At 37.0% G+C, this 12158-nt stretch overlaps 1 protein-coding gene across 2 annotated transcripts in view; it reads left to right on the plus strand.

Moving 5' to 3' along the window:
• Nucleotides 1-5419: 5419 nt before the first annotated feature.
• LOC127455281 (serine-rich coiled-coil domain-containing protein 2-like) overlaps nt 5420-12158 on the plus strand; it is a 70832-nt gene continuing 64093 nt past the window's right edge. For both annotated transcript variants that reach the window (XM_051723027.1, XM_051723028.1), the window contains exon 1: nt 5420-6402. The gene's annotated coding sequence lies outside the window, so the exon portion shown is untranslated. The remainder of the gene's footprint in view (nt 6403-12158) is intronic.

A 12158-nucleotide genomic window follows, 5' to 3' on the forward strand; every position in this document is an offset into this window, starting at 1 on the left:
GGGCACTGGGCCGGATGGCATGACTCAAAAACTATGCTTTGAAATTCTAAAACAAAAGGTTTTTCTAAACTGTTGCATTTATCATGTCTTATTTATCCACAAATCTTCATACAAAAACAAACTAAAGACAAGAGCCATGAAAACTTTTCATTTGTATGCTTACGTCTGCACAGAATTTTTTATTTTTTTATTTTGTGGTGAAGTAAATGTAGCAGAAAAGATTAAGTAATTTCTACATTGAATAAGTTAATTTAAGTGTGAACTTATTTCATATTAATATTAAGCAAATTCTGAATTTTACTCAATTCAAACGTGTAAAAATTAATGCTCTAGCTTTGAAGTAAATACTATTTATCATTGTTTGTTATCTTAAAATGTGTCATCATGTATCAATCCTACAGTATAAAACCTTGTCATATTTATTCGCTAAAATGAGTAAATTTCACAGGTAAATAAAATAAGTAACTTTTTGAAGTTGGTGTTCCCAGCATGCACCAGGCTTGAATAATTAATGAGCTTTTTGGTTTCACTGTTTGCAAGTTTATTCATGCCATTTTTATGGTTGATTTTGTTGTTATGTGTGGTAACTTCTTGTTTTGTGAAGTCTGAAGTTCAATTTCTACTCATAATTAGCCATTCATGATAAAAATAATAATAAAAAAAATGTATTGTTACTGTCATCGTGTTTTGAGCACCAAATATTTAGGTCTGTGTGCACAGCTTTTCATGGTACTATCACCAGTAATGCAAGGTCATGTTGTCCAGTTGACTACATAGCATGCATTAAGTTTCCTTGTGGAAAGCTTCCATATATCATGTGGTGCATCATTAAAGATGTGTTTATAAAGAAAGTTCAAAGTGTGAAATGTTCCAATAAAAAGAGTCGTGTCATGTACATCAGATTTTTAAGTAAACATTACTGTATTAACTTAAATGTTTAAGTTAAACGTACTCACTCGCTTTAATAAATATTATACCATTAAGTACATTTTACTTATTTTTATACCATTAAAATTTACTTAGATGAACAGTGTACAACTTGCGAAATAAAAAAGTAAGTAAATTAGCATTTTTTTTCAGTGTCTGTTAGTATGTGAAATGCTTTCACAGGTGTTGATGTGGCTATTTTGTGGAGATGTGGCAGTTGATGTGGCGTGGTGTAGTGGACTAAAGCACTGAACTAGTAAGCAAAAGGTTGTTGGCTCAATTCCCACAGCCACCTCCATTGTGTCCTTGAACCAGGCACTAAACTCCAGCTTGCTCCAGAGGGACTGTCCCTGTAATAAGGGCACTGTAAGTCACTTTGGATAAAAGCATCTGCCAAATGCATAAATGTAAATATTTTAAAGACCTCTGATTATACTCAAACACAAATACACACAGTAAATAATGACATCTGTGGTGTCCTGCAGCCTTAGGTCTCTGACCTTTTTAGCACTTTGACCTCTGGTGCTACAACATGAATCAGTTTGACAGGATAGTTTTTTTCCCATTCATCAGATTTGCTTTTGTTTTTGTCACATTAGTGGGAGAGCTCACACATGATGATTTATATGTTATGAGTTTAGTATAAACAGGAGACAAGCGCTCTCATTATGTACACACACACACACACACACACACACACACACACACACACACACACACACACACACGTCGGGGCCTCCCAGGAGCAGGATTGAGAAACACTGCGTTACAGCATAAGCTTCAGAAACAATTATATGATAGCGCCATCTGGTGTTTACTGTACAGTGTTAGGAACATTAAGTTGTGACAAGCGTCTTAGTGAGAGGAGTTTTCGATGATGTGTTTAACATTAGAGTAATAACTGGTTATTTGTTTCCAGAGAATTCTTCTGCTCATCGTATTTTTGCAAATAATGTTATGAATCAGTATGCGCTGTGGTTGAGTTTTAGTCAGGTTTTTGGCATGACAAATAACACTACATTTCTATTGCCAAAGTTGGCTGCATCTCTCTCTCTCTCAACTCTCTCTCTCTCTCTCTCTCTCTCTCTCTCTCTCTCTCTCTCTCTCTCTCTCAGACTGTCTGAAGTCTGAAATCTCTAAGGTTTCTGAGCAGATTAATTTTTAATAGCTAGAGCTGTTTTCCCTAGTCTATCGGGGAGGAAGAAAAACATGCTCTTTCTCCTCATCTGCATGTGTGTGTGTGTTAACGTTTTTTTATTTGTGAATGTGTGTCTCTCTGTGTATGTTTCTTATGTGCGTATAGTAGAGGAGAGCAGAGTACCTTATGCACATATGCACAAGTACAATGGAATGTGGATCCCTTGGTTTATACACACCAGGCACCACACTGTAAAACATAATAATAGTACAGACATCACCAATCAGCATAGACAGCAGGTATAAAGTATGACTGTGAAATGATTAGGGTTTAATTCAGGTTGTGGGGCTTATGACCTAAGAATTTAATAATTCATCCTGATTCTGTGTCCCAGAGTTCATCTGTAACAGTTTAAAATCAAAGTGATGCTCAGTTACAATCATTACTGACCTCTGCAACAGCCTAACCTTTACTGATATCCCATTTCACAAACACTACAGGTCACACATAAATAAACACATAAATATACACAGACAGACATACACATGCCCTCCTGACTGCACATATTTATCATTATCTAATCGTGTAAACACCATGGGCTGTCTCCCATCATGCATTGCTCTCTTGTACACACCAGGGTGTAACTTCCCCATCATAACCATGTCTAGAGAGGGGGGGATTTGTATTGAGCCCTCCCCCCCATCTGATGCCCCCTCCTGCATTGACGACAAGACGATCAGTGTTGACCCCCTAACATACAAGTGCCCCACCAAACATTGCATCCTAGTTCCGGCCCTGCCCCCCATCATTACTGAATCTAGGCCATTTTTTCATAATCTTCTTGCATTTACACCCATACATACTGGTCTGTTATGATCAGTGTTGGGTAAGTAGCTTAAAAATAGTAATCCACTACAAATGAATAATTATTTCTATAAAATTATAATCAGATTACTTTAATAATTCTGTCATTGAAAAAGTAATCACACTACTAATTACTTTACTTTTAAGTTACTTTCTAAAACACTTTTCCGTTCAACAAATTTAAAATAATGTCTATATTTCTTTCTTGTTCATTGTTACACACAAGTCATACACTATGTATTAGAAATAATAACCCTATAATGTACTTAAAAGTAATTAAATTAATTGAAAGTCAGTAACTGTAATCTGATTACAATAATTTAAAATGTAATGCATTACATTACTTTTTGACTTTTACAGTACAGTAAAATGACAGTTACTAATTACTTTGTAATTGGATTACACCCAACACTGGTTATGATTTTGTATTTATATTTAGATATTTAATATTAAATATATGTACAATAACAATAAAAATATCTGATTACATGTTTAATTTCTACTGACAAATATATAACACATATTTGCAATTCCACTTACAATAGTATTCTGTTGATTAGTGTAACTGCAAAAGGTATAAATATCCCATAAATATAGTAAGCACAGAGAACATTTTATTCTAGAGTTCCGTATCTGATGTCAGCACTGACATTCAATAGTTGTGTGTGCTCCTGGTGTTCTGAAATATTCCGTTTCTGAGATTTTCGGTTGCACTGGGTGGAGCATATATAAATATTCACGAGTTTCCTGTTTCATGTTAAAGCGACACTGAATATATGCACAATCTATAAATTGTTGTGAAAGGATAAAAAGTTAAGCTTAACTTCATTTGATGTTGAAAAGTAATTACCTTTCCAAAAACATAGTTTAGATGAATTGTAATCCAAGCAAGCACTAATACAGCATTGTGAGTAGCTATGTTTCCAAGGTTTTTTTTTTTTGTTTTTTTTTTGCGACAAAAGTTGTAGCGCATCAAAAAGTTTACCGATGTAGCTGATGGAAACGCAAATTATCGATAAAATTTCACAAGTGTTGACATAATATTTTTCCGTTTAACTCTAGCGCATAAACTCGAGTTTACTTTCAGAAAACGAACTTTTGAACATTTTAAATCTTTTAAATATTTTAAATCTAACCCTCTTTGCCTCGAATCGCATTTTCTTTATGTAAATTGCATTATGACACTAAAATCTGGGAGGCAAAAGGTACACAATTAGCGATACACACACATTTCTGTATGGAAACGGCTTATGGGCAGATTTATTTTGCGATAAACCAAAACTTATGCGACAAAGTGTTTTTTTAAGCATAACGTCATCACACAAACCATTTTTATCGATAAAAGGCCATTTGAACGGAAACAGGCAGAAGACGGCAAACTTCGCAAAAAATTCTTTTTACGCATTTTCACTTTGTCGATAACAAGTGTTGCCAACTATTTCTCATGAGAAGTCGCCAACGGCTCGCTGAAATGTCGCTAAAAGTAGCTAAATCACGTGATGACGTCATTTATTACGCAAGACGTCAAATGATTTGGCGTGAAGAGCTATGGCTTTAAGGGTGTAGAACAATTTATTATTATTATTATTATTATTATTATTATTATTATTATTATTATTATTATTATTATTATTATTATTATTATTATTATTATTATTATTATTATTATTATTATTATTATTTTGTTTTTTGTAATTAAACTGCATTATTGAACAAAATTATCCTAGCAATAATAGGCAGTGGTGAAGTGTTGGGGATTATTTTTTAATTTATTTTTAAACATGGATCTATGTGCCTTATAATGCCTCATGTGGAGCTGTTTTCGAGATAATATGTAATATATATATTATCGCGATACTGTGTTGGGCAGTGGTGGCTCAGTGGTTAACGGTCTGGGTTACTGATCAGAAGGTTGGGTGTTCAAGCTGCAGCACTGCCAAGATGCCACTGTTGGGTGCTTGAGCAGGGCCCTTGACCCTATCTGCTCCAGGGACTTTAACCCAAGCTTAGCTGGGATGTTTGAAAAAAAGAATTTCTCTGTATATTTGCGAATGTGTGATATATAATTATAAAAATGTATTATGTCACTATGACTTTTTGACAGTGACACCTCATCTGTTCATATCACTTATCTCTACACTTTATTAGAGATCAGGGGTTCATTTCCATGCTCTCTGTCTTTCTCTCTCGACCTGCTAAATAATTTCTCAATGCTCTTTTGTCGCTGAAGGCTGACTTTTCTTTTATAAAGGGAGAGCATGCACGTGAATTGAGGTTGAGGTTGTCACAACAAATACCAACACCACGTCAGCGCATCAGTCATTCGATTTATAGAACATCCGTACACACATAAAACCAACTCCTGATGGCATGCAGGTCAATTATATTACTTGAAACACAGGAGGGCGCTAGAACACCGAGAAAGGGGACACATCATTTACAATAGAGCTGATGTTTTTTATGTCGCCAGATGTGGAAGAACGTCGCTAAAGCAGACAACAAAAGTTGCTAAAGTCTAAAGTTGTCGCTAGTCTAGATGGCTCTTTTACTCGCTAAGGGGGTCAAAAAGTCGCTAAGTTGGCAACATTGAACAAAACAGCGCGAAAAGTGGACGGAAACTAGGTTAGTGTCGCTTTAACACGAAACAGGAAACTCATGAATATTCATGTATGCTCGGCCTAGTGCATCCGAAAATCTCAGATTTCAAAACACCAGCCACAGATAGCGCGCAGCACGTGTACGTACAGAGCGCGGCCTCCCGGCTTGCATCACGTCCTACGTCAGAGTCACACTTTTAGCGCGCGTGAGAGTGTGGTTGCTGCTGTCGCGCGGGGGTCGAGAGGTTGTTCGATAGCGCACGCTCCGCTGGTACATCAGCTCACCGGCCTGTTCAAGCTTTATAAACAAACTCGCTTTCATGTTCGCTACGAAATATTATATAACGCGTTTGTTTTGAAGCACTGAGTCGCAGTGAGCCAGGTGATGATGGACGTTCCGCGCTTCAGAAGAGGATGCTGGAATGAGTCGCGAACATCATGATGGAGTCTCACTTAAGTGCAGCATCAGTGTTATTCTGCTTTAGCGCGTTTAAACGCTGTGCTGTGCGATAATAGTGATTTATAATCGCTTTCCACACCCGTGAACATACCATGCAAACGCTGCACTTTTCGGTCCCAAAATAGAAATGTATGAATATCTTTTTTCGTTTTGTTTATAAACACGTTCATCTCTCCGTGTTGGTAGTAAATAGTTAAGAGGCTGGAATAATCGCGCCAGTCAAGAGGAATCTATTCATTTCTGTAGCATATTTTCTTTAAATGTGCATAACTTACTGTTTCACAGTGTAATATATGGTGAACTTTAAAATATACGTCTACATCAGCTGTGTTAAGTAAGAGTAAAGTTGATCTCTCAAAGTCTTGAGATCTTGACATTGACCTCATGGATAGGCACGAATGAGCTTCATCAAACAGGTGAGTCAAATCTAAAGCCATGCACATACAACTGTTTTGAAAGCTGATTCTGACTTATTGGGGGCTTATCGGTTCAAGGACTTTAAATGTTGAATATAAGAACTCAATTGTTAAGTTTGTTGTTATGGTTATTTCTGAGCAATCATGTATGTGATACAGGTGGCACATTGCACTCTATACAAGAGCTAATGTTTTTAACCATGAAGCCTTCTTTACAGTAAAGTTTGTGTGATTCTTAAATCTGTCTCAGTTTGTGTGGTTTGCCTTGTTCATTCTGTTCAGTTCAGATTCACATTGATGTTGACTGCTGTTTTAAGAACATAAATGACCTTTGCCCCCAGTTCGCAACTGCTCTTTACACTAGCGTCCAGCCAAGCTGAAGTCAGAACAGAGGAAAAATATGATTTACGCAACACAGAGAGCCTACAGGAAATGTGTGACTTAAGAGATGTCCACACATGTTCACCGGACCGTATCAAATATGTGTATTCAGAGCAACTTATGTAATTCAAAAGTAACACGCACATGAGATACGTAGTATTAAACATCAACGCTTGAGGGGCTTGGGTAGCTCAGCGAGTAAAGACGCTGACTACCACCCCTGGAGTCGTGAGTTCAAATCGCGAGGGCGTGCTGAGTGACTCCAGCCAGGTCTCCTGAGCAACCAAATTGGCCCGGTTGCTAGGGAGGGTAGAGTCACATGGGGTAACCTCCTCGTGGTCGCTATAATGTGGTTCGCTCTCGGTGGGGCACGTGGTGAGTTGTGCATGGATGCCGTGGAGAATAGCGTGAAGCCTCCACATGCACTGCGTCTCCACGGTAATGCGCTCAACAAGCCACATGATATGATGCGAGGATTGACAGTCTCAGACGCGGAGGCAGCTGAGATTCTTCCTCCGCCACCCGGATTGAGACGAGTCACTACGCCACCACGAGGACTTAGAGCGCATTAGGAATTGGGCATTCCAAACTGGGGAGAAAAAGGGGAGAAAAAAAACGTGTGTTGCATTCACATGAACTGTACAGTGCGTTTAATTTCAGCATTATTAAACTTGCCTGGAAGAATATCTGATATTTGAAGGGAAAATCCACGACAGAGGCTAGAGAGCATTTTCACTTCTTGAATGCCAAAGTGTCTGTGTGTGTTTTGCTTTCAGTTTGAAGTATATTATTTGTAGAATAATAACCACTAATAAGCAATCATTTACTACTGTCATGTACATGTGTTCTTGTCGCCTGTATCTGTCCCATGTGATGAAGTACACCAAGGCATTATGGGAGCATGTACTGTGGAGGAGGCCTAAAAAGACTTTGATCTCTGACAATATGACTTCCTTTATGTTCTTGTCTTTCCGTAACCAGCACTAGCCCTGCTTTCTACAACCACTCTGGAAATAACCAGCAATTACAGTCACAGTTTTTATGCTTTCAAGCGTAACATCACACTCATTAAGAAATGGTTTAGGCCTTTATTAGAAGTGCTTCACTGCATATATCACTGAATGCTCTACTCTATTTACATTAGGACAAGGGCAAATTGTTTATGTCAGCATTAGAGAGAGAGAAAGAGAGAAAGAAAGAAAGAGAATGTGCTAAATATTTCTTAATTTTCACATATTCTCTGTGTCTAGGCTGAATGTGAGTGAAAGCACATTTATCTGTCAGCTTGTCATCTGGCACTGGGGTGGGACACACCACCCACTTTACTTATAAACACACATACACATGTTGGTTTCACTATGTTAGTGAGTACATCTCATAAACGCAGTGGTTTTTATATGGAGGTAATGATTACCCTTAAAGGAAAATGAAAATTCTCTCATAATTTACTCACCCTCATGCTATCCCAGATGTGTATGACTTACTTTTTTCTGCAGAACACAAGCAAAGATTTTTGGAAGAATATTTCAACTCTGTAGGCCCATATAATGCAAGTGAATTATGACCAGACCTTTCAAGGTCCAAAAATCACATAAAGGCACCATAAAAGTAATCCATAAGACTCCAGTGGTTTAATATATGTCTTTTGAAGCAATGCAATCACGTTGGGTGAGAAACAGATCAATATTTCAATCCTTTTTTTTTTTTTTTTTTTTTACCATAAATCTCCGCTTTCACTTTCAGTGAAAAAAGGACTTAAACATTGATCTATTTCTCACCCACACCTATCATATTGCTTCTGAAGACCACTAGAGTAATATGGATTACTTTTATGCTGCATTTATTTAATTTTTGGAGCTTGAAATTTCTGGTCACCATTCACCTGCATTTTATGGAAGAAGGAAAGTCATATACATCTGGGAGGGCATTAGGGTGAGTAAATTATGAATTTTCATTTTTGGGTGAACGATCCCTTTAAAGTTTAAACCTAACCCTCACACAAACCGGTTGATATCAGTACCAAAACAAGAGTAATGAGACTTTTAAAGGAATAAGGAAGTTCTCTCAAAAATGATGATTCTGTCATTATTTACACACCCTCATGTTGTTGTTCTGCGGATCACAAAATAATATATTGTAAATAATGTCGTGGTTACTGATTTTTACACAATAGTAGTTGATAGTCACTCACTTAAAAAAAAAAAAACCCACCCAAAAGTGTCATAAATGTTTGCCAAGTGACTTGTGCGTCATATTCCACGTCTTCCGAAGACATATGATCACTACTTTATGAACAGACCGAAATTTACCAGTCATTATTCACCCTCAAAGCACAAACAAAACATGGCGACACAATAATATCAAACCACTTTGGTTCTTGTGTCATAAAGTTTAGTCACAAGATGTGCAAGAACCAATGAGGATGTTATTGACGTGTTGCCATATTTGATAACAGTTCATCATACAAAGTAATCGCATGCCTTCAGATGACTTGTGATATGACGCACAAGTCACATAAACCACTTTTTGACTCTCTTAGGTGTTTTTTTAAGCTTAAAAGTGAGTTTGGTATTAACTGCTATTGAATGGAAATCACTGAACGGAACATCCTTTAAAATATCTCCTTTTCTGTTCTGCAAAAAAAAAAAAGAAAGTCATATGTGTTTGTAATGACATGAGGGTGTGAAAATGAATTTTAATTTTGGGTTGAACTATTCCTTTAAATAGTAAGGTCACAAGAACAAATAAGCTATGGGAGGAATTTTATCATAGTTTAATAGAGGCGTGCAACTGGTGTTACATAGATATGCTGCCTACACACAACACACAGTGCCAGACACTTTTGGTGGCCAGCGAGCTCAGGAGCACTCTTAAGCATGAATATGCCCAACAGCTGCAAGACCACAGTTCTGCCACACATGCAAACCAGTGCAGTAAACAAGGGATTCCTGCACCTGTCAAGGACACACACACAGTCTATCGACACAAGTGCTAAGTGAGGAGTTTTAATTTAGGGACGGGGCTGGTTGGTGAGTTGGCTTTACACTGTCTAATCTGCATCTCTGATAATTCACGGTCATTTACCATGAGCAACAACTGACTGCTATGCAGTCTCCATAAGCTAAAAGACAATGACAAGGTGTGTACAGGTTTGGCAGGTGTACTTAAGAGAGCCACATTTTTTAAAAAGTCCTCACAAGCATAGTGAAACATGTCGATAACCGACTTGTGAGGACATTTAAAGTGGTCCTCACTAGTGTCAGATATCTCTAAATGGTGTTTAATAACAGCAGTATCTGTTAGGTAATCATCCTGAGACCTCACCGGTCTGTTGAGTTTGATTCCCTTATTGCATTACAGTGAGTGTAATGTGGTATAATGTGAAGTATCCAGGCAGCTAAATGTCTGTCCTTAGCGCCAGACAGCTGTTCTGTGTGGTAACTTTAGTTGTGTTAGGATGTTAGAGTGTGTATTTCTGTACACTTACACCATTGATAGTATAATTAATTACGCCAACATGATGTTTTTGGTCATTACATTTTGTAATCTTGAGATATTACCTGTAATGTATTAATATATTTGATATTTGATTTCATTCTGTTGATTTGTTTAGTTAGTGACATGATGCAGTAGTGTGTGGTATGTGTTTGTATGCGCTAGGATATCGCCCACACATAATGCTCTTTGGGTTTTTCCTCTAACAACTGTTATGACAGCAGTTTTGGCTCCCACAAACTTATTGCTAACATTAAACGTAGACACTGTCAATATCAGATTTTCTCCGTCTAAAGAAGTCTGTGAGTGTGTGTGCATGTGAGTTATTGTAGTAATCTTCTTGTGGAGGTGATTTTTATACATTTCATATTTATTCATACTGTACAAATAAGTTTTAAATGTTTTTGTAAACCCATTCTCATGCTGTCCAAACAATATTTAATGGCTACAATGCTTATTGTGTGTGCGCATGTGAGTTATTGTAGTAATCTTCTTGTGAAGGTGATTTTTATAGCTCTGTATATTTCGTAAACCCATCCTAATGCTGTCCAAACAATATTTAATGACTACAATGCTTATTTCTTGGTAGAATTTGAGTCATAATCGTAAAAAATACAGCTTTCAAGTGCTCCGTCAAACGTCTGGCTTATTCGTTCAACCAGCTGCTGAACTGTGTGCACAGGATTGTGGAATAACATAAACAGTGTAGGATACATCCAACCCGGTCTCATTACAAGTCGTTATAATAGTACGAGACTGTAAAATAGCAAGAAATTGTACGAGTTGGCTCGCACAAAAACATACAACTTTTACTCCCATAGAGAAAAATCAAATACAAAATATAGCTGCAAGCTGCAAGCAGCAATTAACGGGGTTCAAGCTTTTAGGGCCTTTAGGTACATATGCACCTAATATTAAGTGTTAATTAAACAGTCCATATGCACCTAAAACAAGTGCCTAAATTTTCAGAACCATCAGGTTAGGTAGCACAGAGATGTGGCCTTTTTGTTTTTTATTCCTGACTGTTATAGTGCCACCAAGAGGCAGAGGTGCAAAAAAATTTCATGTGTCCTCCGATTGACGTCCTATATACACTAAAATTTGGTGGTAATATCTCATTCCGTTAATATCTCGTGTCCTCAGAAGGACCCCATAGAAATGTGTACCCAGTTTGGTGATAATATCTCATTCCGTTCATGAGTTATAACCATTTAATCAAAAGTGCCACTCCCGCTACGTAGGTTTTGGCATACCATTTGAAGATGAATCAAAAGTTCAAAATTCCTTTGATAACTTTTCATATTGGGACTCTGCTAAATCTTTCTTCACTCATCGGGCTTGAACCCCTAATAATCCTTACAAATACAATAGGGTTTCTAGTAATTTGTGCTTGAACCCCTAATAATCCTAACAATTTCAATAGGTTTTAATTAATTAAATTAATTAAAGATTTTTAGAAGAATATCTCAGCTCTGTAGGTCCATATAATGTCCAAAGTGAATGGGTACCAAAACTTTGAAGCTTCAAAAGCACATAAACTGTAAACAGTAAACTGTAACAGAATTTTATCAATACAACTGTGGAAGAAAAACCCACGGATAGCACATACTCTCCTGTCGTGGGTATGTAAGCATTTTGGATTGAAAGACTTGCTTTGTTGTAGAGAAGACAAATTGTCATTGTAGTGTTTACCTCATTTCACAAGGCAATGAAGTGTCGTCAAACGATTTATTTATCTGTATAATTTTTTCAACAACAGAAGTACCCTATTTTGTTGTGGATGTCTCAATCCGGATACTGGATTTGCACTTTTCAGAGAGCTCAATACAATATTCAAATTATATTTTGGGTGCATTTGTGAGATAATAAATGTAATTGAT

Source organism: Myxocyprinus asiaticus, chromosome 17 (genome assembly GCF_019703515.2).
Source record: "Myxocyprinus asiaticus isolate MX2 ecotype Aquarium Trade chromosome 17, UBuf_Myxa_2, whole genome shotgun sequence".
NCBI lineage: Eukaryota > Metazoa > Chordata > Actinopteri > Cypriniformes > Catostomidae > Myxocyprinus > Myxocyprinus asiaticus.